Source organism: Mytilus edulis, chromosome 7 (genome assembly GCF_963676685.1).
Source record: "Mytilus edulis chromosome 7, xbMytEdul2.2, whole genome shotgun sequence".
NCBI lineage: Eukaryota > Metazoa > Mollusca > Bivalvia > Mytilida > Mytilidae > Mytilus > Mytilus edulis.
Genome location: NC_092350.1, coordinates 75,826,773 through 75,840,776, shown reverse-complemented (window position 1 = coordinate 75,840,776; position 14,004 = coordinate 75,826,773).

The following is a 14,004-nucleotide window of genomic DNA, read 5'->3' as shown; positions in this document are numbered from 1 at the left end:
AAGATTTTTTTTCAAAACTTCATAGTAAAAGTGGTACAGTTTTAGCCGTAAAAGAAGTTCCTATGGGAAATTGCATTGTCAATATTTACAGAAATGCAACCTATAGGAACTGCTAAGTACTTAGTAAAACGTCAATGAATGTATCATTCATAGTTTTTTTTCACCTGATCAGAATGTACACATAAATAATACAAAATTTGAATATGTCAATTGAATAGGTTAAAGGCTTCATATGAATATATTTTCCATTTACTGCTTCATGGACAATATTTGAATAAATAGAAAATATAATTGTCTACAAATCAAACGAACCGAATAAGTTTGTTATATAAAAGTAAAATTGATTACAAGTTCAATTACCTGGCATCTTAAATATTTTACATATCTAGTATGACGTAAACGTGGTCATAATGAGGTGTTTTGTTGAAGTGTTTTTACACTGAATCATATGGTCGGTTATAGGGATGATTAGTATGATTAGAAAAATAATGAGCTGTTGTTTAGGTATTCAGTAAGTTATTCATATATTGTCTCTATTAGTGGTGTTTATATGAAACACTGGTGCATATATGTGAGTAGCAACTAGGACCTATAGAACAACAGTCAGGTTATGGGTACTGCCTCAATAGATAAATTACCGCATGCTATGATTTAAATAGGATTTTTGAAGGTTAAGAGAAGTTAGATTTTAACATTTCTTTCTATTCTTACTTTATTTTTCTCATTTAAATAAGTTTGCTGCTCAGTTTTAAAATTAATAGCTTTCCATAACACGTGTATATATTGATAGGGAATTAATTGAGGATTAAAAAAAAGCAAAAAAATAGAGGGGTCAATGTGCTAGTTTAAGAGATATTAGCCAATGAAAATTTGGCGGGAAACTGTTCTCTCTTGATTTTTCATAGCTTTATCATTGACCAGTTCGAGTTTTCAAAAACTATTAAAACATGAAAAAGATTGCATAAGAATTTTACAAATAGATTATAATTATACATGTATAAGATTTGTAAAAAAGAGAAATTGGGTTCCAAGGGCAAATTATTTTAGGGCATTCAAATGGATAAAACCAGAGGATTTCGAAAATCTGACAAAAATTCAATACATGACAAGCAAACATCCTTAACGTTTGTATGTAAGCATAAATTTTTAATTTTATTTCAGGAAGTTATTTGAATCTACCTTTTTGTTTAATCTAAAGACATTGTATTATAAAAGGCGTAACATAAATTCCAAAATGATATTCACATTCAAAATATGAAAAATCCATCCAAACTGACAAAGGCAAATGCTAGACATTAGCAACCAACAAAGAATAAAATAAAAATAATGTTGTTATATTTCGATCTTGTTTCAGGTTTTTTCTTACAAAAAAGTAATTACAAACACATTAGAACAACTTGATAGATTTCATATCTGTATCTTACAAAGATGATTTTGAGTTATGGTAAAGAATAGCGCACATGGTACCTATACATTCCATGCAAAACAAGTTTAACATTAACTTCATTTGTTTGAGCAAGTGGAAAAATTATACAACAAATTATTGTTGATTACAAATATAAAGTAAATAAATGATAAGTATATTGAAGTGTACAATTGAAAGGTAAATAAGATTTGATTGATTTTTTATTTGAACACAGGTGTTCTTGTTTATTTTTACACCTACATGGAATTTAGGGAATATCACATCAATCATTGAATCACATAGGGGAGAATGTGATATGTTAGAGTTTAATGTCAGTGACTTTACCTTCTGGTAATTTTTTTTTTTTTTTAATACGTATACAATTGATCCTTGATGTAAAAAAAAGGAGAAGTGGCATATCTAATTGCCAATAAGAGAACTATCCAAATGAGGTGCGCATGCATGATTGTAAGCAATGGAAGATCACAGTATGGCCTTAAAAATGAGCATTTATAAAACTTTAAATCGGCCATTAACGGCACCTACCAGACAAAATATGAGGCAATTCAAAAGGAAAAACACAACACAATTTAGATTTAGAACAAAACAATTAAGAAAAAACAAATAGCAACAACCGATAACCAGTGCCTTACAGGATACTGACTTGAAAACAGCATATAACGAATATACTAGCATTACTTAGAGTACTCGCATTTTATGAAAGCTAACAACTAATACTAAGCATATGTTTTTTCAGACTATACACAGCTAGGGATTAACTGTTTAGAGTATATAAACTGTCGGAGAAATGGATTACAACAGACTATGCTGTATGTATAGTCCGTCTCGGGCTGATATGGGGGTCTCGGGATGATACCCAGGCTGATATGGAAAAGACCATGTATTAATCTCTATATATTGGCCATTTATAATATCCATAATCATGCAGTTTTCTTTGAATAACTCATATGTTACTACCAGTCCAATTTGAGCTTTAGTATTTAGTATTTGGACTAAAGCTTTATATGCCTTGTATTGCTTGAAATAGATTATAGAATGAAAAAGAGTAAAGCTGAGGTCAATATAACAATTTTGGTTCTGTTATAGCTGTAACACCACTAATTCGGGCCCAGCCAGAAAGCACATACCAGAAAGTAGTACATATTTAACACAAAATAGTTCCTATGTATGAGTGTAACTGTCAAAATGTGTAGAATATTTAGGTATTTTTGGTATCAAATGAAAGCTGAAGGACTGGTGATCATTGTAGAACACTTTTTGGCTTTTAATTTTGAATATTAAAATAACTGTACAAATTTTAAAAAGAGGGTAAATTTTGTCAAAACAATAGAGGTGTGCCTGCTTGAAATGAAGGCATACAAGTAGGAAAATCTTAATATCTACAAGAGTGACACAAACATTTTGGTCAAGAAAATAAAATTTTAAATGACATAAGCTCCAAGATATAGATATAAGCGGATGTAGTATGAGTAACAATGGGACAACTCTCCATCCATGTCACAATTTGTAAAAGTAAACAATTATAGGTCAAAGTACGGTCTTCAACATAGACACTTTGCTTACATTGAACAGCAAGCTATAAAGGACCTAAAAATGGCAAGTGTAAAACTATCCAAACGAGAAACACTTATTAAGCAAGCACATCAACAACCGACAACTACTGAGCATCAGTTTCCGGACTTTTTAATAGGTACCAACCTGCACCATATAAACACAAATGAACAAACACTGATCGAATAAATGTGATCTCTGATACAATATCAATATAAAATCAATAAAATAGGAGTTAAACAAATAATAGCAACAGTAGTACACCGCTGTGACAAGTTGAAAAACTGATATAAAACAAGAAAAACATGGAACAAAAAGCCGCCAAATACACGATAACTGAAAATTATTTTGTTTCTTTATCATTTTATACAGTTTAAATGGAGAATGGATTTTATTTTTTTCAAAAACAATAATTGCCTGATTTTTGCACATGTTTTTCATTCACTAGTTATCTTTCGAACTGTGTCTCAGATTTCCAAAAAAAAAGAACAATGTAACACATCTATTACACAATTAAATTTCGTGATCACTTATGAATTTGGAGGTCAAAAAGTGCTGCACAAAAACATATCAAACATTTTGGGATGCTATGATTAACATATAAGCTAATTTCCTTCAAGTGTTGACGTCACAATATATCAGTTAATAACATAATAAGTAATTATATTACAATAATATAAAGATGAAAGTATCACCATTTGAAAGATTATTTTTTTTTGGTACCTCATTTATAAATCTTAAAGCTGGATGAAAGACAACATCAGTTAAAAGTTGTCTGATGGCGGCGAAAAAATCTCTGTTTTTAAATTATTTTAAAAGTGCGAATAAATATTCAAAGAAATTACTACGTTGTTAAATCAATAACCTTTCAAAATAAGTTTATTCCAAGGATCATTGAGTTTACATGTATTGTATCCGTCAACATGTTTGTGATTAATTGTTTACAATAACGAAAGGTTTTCTTAGAAATGTAAACAACTTGTGGTAAACTAAATAAAATTGTGTAATACAAAGAACTGTTTAAAAAAATCTCATTAACGTGAAATTATAAAAAAGAAGATGTGGTATGATTGCTAATGAGACAACTATCCACAAAAGACCAAAATGACACAGACATTAACAACAATAGGTCACCGTACGGCCTTTAACAATGAGCAAAGCCCATACCGCATAGTCAGCTATAATAGGCCCCGATAAGACAATGTAAAACAATTCAAACGGGAAAACTAGCGGCAAAGTTCTTTAATTGTTGGTTAGTTGGTTTCGTGGGTTATAGCAAAATTTACAAGGACTTTTGTTCAAATCACTCACGGAAATCCTGTCTGAAGTTGCATATATAGTGCATAGTGCATTTCCTGATAATCAATGCATTCTCTAGATTATGCCCATAGAAATGTAGTCAATCCTACTTGAAAATCTTTCAAAAGTCGTGATATGTACAATGGATGTCATAGTTCGGATTAGGCAATCCGTTAAAACCATAGAAATTGGCACCTATCCTGAAAACGATATGATGTACTGTTTATTGTGCATTTTATAGAATAATTTGTCTATAGCAGGAAATTAAATACGCACGCATGTGCTGCCGCAATGTTACTATATGTTACAAATTTAATTTGGAAGTCATTGCATTCAAAGTAACTCAGAGTCTAGAATAAATCAATTCAAAAATTTCGGGAATACTAAATAATTGTTATTTTTCATGGGAGCAACAAAGAAATCAAGCGATCATCAGTCACATCAATTTTGAGAATTACAAATGTCAAACAAATTCATGAGTTACCTCTCCAATTCAACGTTTATCAAGTTTTTTCGTCCATGGTAAATAAGAATTAATGATACATTTAACAATATAATGTTTTATATTCGTGAAAGTTACGGAAATTTCTTCTTTTGTATACAAAGGAGTAGGTCCGGTAAGGCCTAATTTCGGCCTTAACTTTCAACTTCATCTAACAAAAGATTTTAGACACTTTTTAAACACTTAAGTTTCTATTTCAATTGATTCAATTAGTTTATGGGAAAGATTTTAACTGATTATGTCATTAAAAACGCTCCGATTCAAGCTTAAATATGAAAAATCTATCAAATATGCCAAAAATCGTCACTTTTCAGATGATTTTTGTCAAAAATGAAAGTGGCCGCATCCGTGTTCATCCTCAACCTTTATATATATTATGCATTATCATTAAATACAACTTACATTTCAATATAATGGATGAACACGAATGCGGCCACTTTCATTTAAGACGGAAACAGTCTAAAATTTAACTAAAATGATCAAATTGTGAAGATTTTAGTAACTTAACACGACTTAATGATGCTAGTACTCGATATATGTGCATTGTATTGTCAAAAACAGCCCATATTTATGTAGCAGAAGCATACTACTTTTCAATAAACATCTTAACGATTACATTTTCACAATTTTCTAAAACTGCTATATTTTGGGGCCAAAAAGGGGTCTTACTGAACCTACTCCTTAGTCTTTTTTTGCGAGCTCTATTTGGTTTTAAACATTATCCTGTTTTTGACCATTTTTTCTTGTCCTTTGTGGTTATTTAGCTACGCTGGTACTTAAATATACTTGGCTTTCATTATTAATGTTTTGATGGTCTTGGTCAGCTCAATCATGAAAAGCGCTGCAGACGCACTATAATCTATAAAGTTATGCGTGTTTAATTATATTGCACACCATATTCGCTATTTAGCGAATAGTACATGGAATGACTTTGCAGGCGACTTTGAAATTTCTTCTCGGTCATCGGCCGAAAACATTGTGATTAATAGTCTCCTCAATGACTATCGATCATTATTCACAGACAGCAATGATTTACTGCATGAAAAACACCTAATCTATACAGCGGAGAATCACTCATGACCGACATTACTTAATATTCAGACAATACTCTGGTTGATTGACAAGTTCACATATGGAATGATGAGATGATCGATAATATACTCAGTGAAATTAGAAAAGCATACCACCAAAAGTATTCCGAACCCGATATGATCCCATTTTGAGACATTCCACGAACGTTGGACTGCAAGTTACCTGCAAATTGAGTTGTATCGCGATAAGTTGTTTATCTGCACTGAATTTTATAGAGGGAAAAAAAAACTCATCCACACAATTTTCCGACAAATTATAATTACTCTGTACTAAATGCATAGAATCATTGTTCAACTACACTTTATGAGAACATTTGATGAAATGGTTGGTTAAATTTAAAACTACCTTTCAAAGGAAAACGTCCATATTTTTGTTTAATTGTGAATGGAATTGATGAATTTTATGATCTCCTAATTTAAAAGTTCATAAATTCTAAAGAAACATCTAAAGCGAGAAACAAATGTTGCGTTTCTATTGCCGCTAAGTATATAGCATGTGTACATGAGGAAACAGATAAGTTTACATGGTTAAATGGTGAGCATTACTTCTGTTAAAAAGTTAAGAAATTTAGTAGGATAATTTTATTAATAATGAATAAAATATTTACTTAAAAATGTCCTACATGGAATATCATTACTGTTTTACAGGCAATGATTCATTATTAAGAATATTACATATGAGACATGATGAAGACACACACCAATGTTCATGCGCGATGGGTAATTTGTATCTACTGAAAATAGCAGCTGCTTAAAATTTTCTTTATTTAGATTTCGGTACTTAAATTAATTATTTGACTTTCAAATTGTTATTATCAGAGTTCCTCTGAAGAGTATTTTGTTGTCGAAACGTGCATCCAAGGTATTACATCATGCATCTAAACATTTGTTTTCTAGATTTGGGGTATGTTTCTGTAATTAATTGAAAAATATAATTTATGAATTATGTTTTTGTCAGCTGTAAGCCCTTCTTTTGAAATATCCACATACAGAAACATTAAATTGTATTTAGAAAAGAAAAAAAAAAAGAAAATACTTCAAAAATATTGATAGACGAATATTGATCATTATCAAAATTTACAGCAGATATTGTTAGAAAATGTAAACGTCAATCATGGGTTTGATTATCCCTCTTTTATCTTTGTTCCTCATTAATAAGACAGCAACGACCTTAACACACACAAAGTCGTAAACATGTCAATAAGACAACCACTATAAGGTAGCCAGTTTTGTTCACATCGTTTTGTTGGGTTGCTGTCCCATTGATATCTAACGTTTGATGTTAAGTTTAGTTTTAAATACAATACTATGGATGTAAACAAAACAAAACATAATCAATTACGGTTAGTGGTTTGTTGAGAGCGTATTTCCTCTCATATAATATCCTTTCGAGCCTTTGAAACTTTAAATGTTATTACTCTGTTAGATTTTTTTGAATGAATTGACAACCAACAATTCCCAAAAATGTTGAGTTGTCCTAATACGTCTTAGATCATTTATGCGTGGAATGGACAACTTTTATTGTTTCGATTATTTCAATATATAAAACAATAGAAAGGCATATTGAAAGATACAGCAAGTTGCATAATTTGTTGCAAGGGGCAAAACTTGCAAAAGGATAAAACAAATCACTGTGTCAAAAAAAAGGCTGTATTGAATTTGATACATACAAAGACTTTGATCAATTACAATGATTTACTGCGAAAAAAACATATGGTTACGTCCGACGGTTAACCTCACTCAGAGGGTGATATATTCCGGGTTTTTTTTAACAATCAGTTTTGTCATATTGTTTCACAGGTCATTTACCTTATTTACTCATTTGGTTAGTCTAGACCTATATTTTTGTGTCGCTGTATGTGGTTCATGATCAAATAATATTTTCCTTTACTTTTCATGTTTCTTGTCTAACAACAACGTCACCAGTTATATATAGCATCTTAATTCTTGTTGTTTTCTAATAAAAAAAATGTTTTATTTTTTATACAACTGGTTACATGTTATAGGTTCCACTAAATATTGATTGAATAAATGTACCTGTTCAAAACACAACAGCAGACATGTATGACTGAGATGCAATAAAAAAGTAGAGTAATCCTTACAATATTCTTATATGACGCAGATATCTCGGTTTGAAATCAAAGGTATATATGCTTTAATTGAAAAAAATGTGTTATCTAACTTAAACTTAAACGAGGCTGAAGGTATTACTTTCCGTAGAAATTGCTCGCAAGGAAACAAATTTAAAAAGTGTTTTAATCAATATTTGTTTAATTTTTAGCTATAAAACGACGTGTATGTTTCATCAAATCAAAACACCTATCATTTGTTCATGTTGTATGGATCTACCCTAAAAGGTGTTAATTTAGATTTTTAAAAAATATTTTCTATTCTTTTGTTTTTTGTTCTTTTTGTACATGTATACTTATTTTAGAAATACTAGACATTTTATTTGTCGACATTTTACACTTTGCTTGCTGCAACTATTGGTAATACTAGTCAGTTTAAAAATGCATTGGTGCTTATATATGGTAGACTCAGATCGACGTCCGGCATCTATCGACGTCCATTCCTCAAATCTATGTCCGTTCCTCAAATCGACGTCCAAAACTGACGTCACATTCTTTTAAAATCGACGTCCAATATTTTGAGTATCTAATCGACGTCCAATGTGACTGCGTGTAAGTGTATGAAATGAGTAAGCAACCCAATAACAAAAAAAACCAAACGACATCTAGGAGCTTTATTCAGTTTTCATAAATAGACAAAATAAAGAAGCACAGCCAATTTTTCTGAGAGTATTATAATTCGGACTCTGTAATTTTTTTTTCAACAAATTTCTCAGTTTTACACACGTGAACGCAAGAAATTGGCATAATGTTTTTATCTTGTGTGGCTACACCACTGTTCTAGGTTAAGTGCTCACGCACATGCTTAACCCCGACATATCTTGTATGGGCCTGCAGTGCATTGGTTTTCGATGGTTTATGTCTGTCATATTTTTTTTAAATAAGACCGTTAAGTTTCTTATTTGAATTGTTGACATTTTTTATGTTGTGGCCTTTTATCGCCTTTGCGTTATGGGTTTTTATCATTGTTGAAAGCCGTATGGTTTATAATTCAATTTGCTCACATCCATTTTATTTGAACTCTGGTGTATAGTTGTCCCTCTGGAAATCATACCAATCTCTAAAATTTAAAAATTGATATCACAACCTGTTTACCGCTTTCGGGTCGATCCGTCCCGACGTCGATCCGGCCCAAGTCGATCCGTCCCACGTCGATCCGGCCCCACGTCGATCCGGCCCATATGTAAAGTCGATCCGGCAACTGATACTCCAATACTTCACTTGCCTGTTGTCATCCATCATCGACACTTTTTGCAAGTTCCGTTTATACTGTTCAAATTTGTCAAAAAATCCTCCATATAGTGAATATAGTTTATTCATATTTTATAATGGGGCCGGATCGACTTGGGGCCGGATCGACGTGGGCCGGATCAACTTGGGCCGGAACGACTTTGGGCCGGATTGACTTGGGGCCGGATCGGTTTGGGGCCGGAACGACCGGATACCCTGTTTACCTACTTAGTGAAGTATGTAACTAATTAATAAAAAAAAAACACACACACATTTCTTTTTAAGGGCATACGATACAGGTTTGATCCCATATTAAAATTTTGGATTAGAGAATGCCAAGAAATGGACGTCGATTAGATAGGCATAAAATTGGCCTTCGATTTGGAATGTTATTTTATTATGACGTCTCATTTGGACTTCGATTTGAGGAACGGACGTCGATTAGAGACCGGACGTCAATCTGAGTCTTACATATATGTTTATCCTGTGACCTCTAAACACGAAATATTATATGCAAAATTGATTTTAGGATTTATTTTTTGAAATTTTATACACTTTACACCCGCTGTATTTAATATTACAACCTACTGCCTACGTTAGACAGCGTATTTTTTACCATTAACAACAGCTAAGATTTATCAATAGACAAGGCAACACTATTTTATAACAATTCTAACCATCAACGTATACGCACATTGCGACTAAAAGTGGATCTTCAATTGTTTTTGATGACAAACGTTAATTAAAAGAGGGACGAAAGATACCAAAGGGACAGTCAAACTCATAAATCTAAAACAAACTGACAACGCCATGGCTATAAATGAAAAAGACAAACAGAAAAACAATAGTACACATGACACAACATAGAAAACTAAAGAATAAACAACACGAACCCCACTGACTTCTACGTGTAGGTCTTCCCTCAAAGAAGTTAATCTATTTTAAAATTATCTATGATTCATGTTCTGAATTTGCATATATACTCATTTCAAAATTAATAGACATTTTATTTGTCGCGTATTTGTATTTTTTTTTTTTTTTAACTATGAATATTAAATTTTGGTAGACTATATTTACAACGGGTAAGATATTTGTGTATTGAAGAAAAGGATTAAATAAATGGTATACAAATTCATACTGATAGTACATTTTTTGTCATACTATAAATGCTACGAAACTGGTCATTAATATGAAAGTGGAAAGGGGATTGATATAAGTTGCAATTATTTGTTTCCCAATTCACTGTTAATAAATATGTTTAAACTAATATGAAATGGCCAATACGTTATTTATATAAAATATATGAAATCATGTAAAGTTTTTAACCCCAATGAATTTTAATATAGAACTACATTTAAAAATTACAAATCTTGCAAAATCATAACCATTATTTGTGCATTCACCCTTTTACCAACCAATATGACATTATCCTCCCTACCAGTGATCGTTCCTCATTATTATGATCATCGTTGATAAAAATAGATAACAGTTTGATAATAATCGTGTTTTTATTTGTATCTCGATTTTCGTTTTCTAGTTGTTTCTCCATCATTTAATAAAAGCATATTCAAAAGCAATGCTTAAAATAGTTTTCCTGACATAATACAAATTTGAAAATAATCTATTAAAAAGAAGAAATCGGCGTTATAAAATTCCCCTTATTTTGTGTCCGCCATATTGCGATAATCGTAATTGCAGTTGCCTATGTTATGGTATAATGAGCAAAGAAGATGCCATTTACTAATAAGAAAGATAATAAGTTTTATTAAGTTGCATTTCATGTTAATACTTGCCAGTTTAAGATATGCATTGCGGCTTCTATATGTAGATCATTGATGCATTTATTCATTAAAGCTTCTAGTCAAAAATTGGTTTGGGAGTTCTCGTTTAAACTGTTTCCTAATTTCTTTATTCGAGGCTTATATAATATGACTTTTTGGTATGGGTTTTGGTTGTTAGAAAGATTTTACTATCTTAACATGCTTAACAGAGGTAGTTCTCCGTTTACTAAGTATTAATTAAGTTTATCAAATATAATTTAAATATTTTTTTTACTGCTTACGTGGTATTATACTTGTCATCAACTGCGATGCTGATAAGAATAATTTCAAACATGAGGTATAAATGTTAGTTGTTTCTTCAAAACGTTATATTTTAATTCACTTTGAGGAAAACTAAAAAATGTTTGTATATAAACACTATAACATTGCTTTTTGTCCCACCTGTAAGCTCGAATAGAAGTAAAAAAAAACTTTAAAAAAATATATACATTTCCTGGTTCGTAAATCAAAATTGTATAAGTAATTACAGATAAAAGAATGAGACCGTTATAATATTCAAAACTAATGTATGAAAACATGCTGCTTTTAAGCAAAATAAAATAGTAAACTTGAATAGAAACCTTTCTGCCTAATTATTTATTGAGAGCTGTAAGGGGAAGGATACACATTTTGTTCGTATTTTCTTAGTTCCCCGTCCATACGCTCATCCCACCCTGGCGGTTACCCATCTATTCAACCTAAAGAGCAGGAAACACCCATGACCACCAATTTAAATACAACACAGCGAAAAAACTCTGCGGGCTTCAGTTTGACGCTAAAAATAAAAATTTGAACTATTTCAATGATAATAAACGTCACACTACTCCCAAAACATATGAAGAACTAAAAAAAAACATGCAATGCTAAGAGAAGCCACTGGTATTGGTTTCGGACAGGCGCCTATAACAAAAATAGATTTTGAAAGATTACAACCCTGCCAGTAGCCAATGCTAAATAAACAAACACACAGCAGTAAGTACAAGAGAAATCAGCAAAAAAGAAGTCAGAGTCAGACGTGCAATGGAACATAAATTGATAAAGGACTACATACATTTACGACATGCCAGCTCAAGACCTGAATTACACTTATGATTTTCTAATATGAACATAATAATCTTACATCTTTCAACACACTGCCTACGGAAGACAACATACTATTGATCATTAACAACAGCTATTACTGACTAATAGACAAGTCTACGCCAGTTGATATCAATTTTAATCATCAACTTGTACGCACATTGCGACTTACAGTAAAATTCAATGAATTTTGCAGCTAATCGTTAATTAAATGGTTTATACATGTTGTTCCACATAAAAAAAGAAGTAAAGTTAAAATTACCTACAATTCTCGTCAGCCATGTTTGAAATTTGCATATATACTATTATAAAGTTGTATTTTGTCTCAACACTTTTCAGTTTAATGTGTGCTTTGCTACTTCCATATGTATATCTTTGGTGTATTTATCATAAAAGCTTCTAATCAACAATATGTTCATGGAGTTCTCGTTTGAACTTTTTCCTAATTTCATTATCTGAGACTTAAATATGACTATTTAGTATGGGTTTTGCTCATTTTCAAGATATGAATAACTTTACTTACGTAATTCTCCGTTTACTAAACATTGATAAAAGTTATCAAATACAGTACAGTATATAATCAAATTATGATAAAAATTTGAAAACTTTTTACTTTTCATCATTTGTGATGCTGGTAAATTGTTTTAATTAAACATAAGGTATAAATGTTAGTTGTTTCTTCAGAACACATATTCTGTACTTTTCATGTGCACCGTTATGTTTCCAACCACTTAAAGCAAAACGAAAAAAATCATGTATATGAACATTATTGCATTACTCCGTGTCACACCTATAAGCTCGAAATAAGTAAATATTAAAATATATATATACTTTTCCTGGTTCGTAAATCAAAATTGCATAATAATTTACAGATAAAAGAATGATATCATTATAATAATCAAAACTGATGTATGATCTGAATTTAATTCTTTTCGTTATCTGCTTAATTAATATAAATTTAAAACAGAAAAAAGTTGAAAGACATTTGAAATCATGCTACTTGCACGCAACAAAAATAGTACAAGTTTTAATTTTAACTTTTTTGCAATATTATTTAGTAAGAGCTTTAAGGGTAAGGGTATATATTTTTTATATTTCCTCTGTCCACAGTCCATCCCTTTATCCAAGTGAATATAAGTTTTATCTTTGACTCAAGATACATTTTATAGCGTACCATTGATTATACACAACAACAATACTGACTATCAAACAACGATATTTCATAAACAACATAAAGAAAAATTAACCATCAACGAATATTGAATTGAAATTGGAATTACATGGTTTCTGCTGATAAACGTTTTTTAAATGTCTTAACGTCAAGAAATTAATTTTGAAGTTTGAATTTTTTCATAATTCGTATGTGCATTGTTATAAATGTATATTTATACTCATTTTAAAATGTTAGCGCACTTGAATAATGCATAAAGTGATCTTGTATAGATTAATACAAACATGAATTAATAGGCATTTTATTTGTTGGCATTGTACACCTTCCATATAACGGTGTAAACTTTTTGCAATCAGCATTAAGGACGTCAGGTTTATAAAAAAAGTTATGAAAACATAAAAGTAAAAAGATAGTTTTTAAAAAATTTGGATGCTTAAAAGTTATTTCTGACTATTCGGTGTGAGTTTTGCTATCTTTATGGTATATCAATAAAATTTATAGTGGTAATACTACTGAACAAATATCATATACAGTTATTTCTTAAATAATGATAAAACTAATTTACTTATTCAACTGCAATGTAGATCAAACAAATTTGAATTTAGAAGTATAAATGTCATCTGCTTCTTCGGGAAATATTTGTATGTATTTTTATGTTTAGCGTTATATTTTTATCACTATAGGCACATACAAAATGTTTATCTA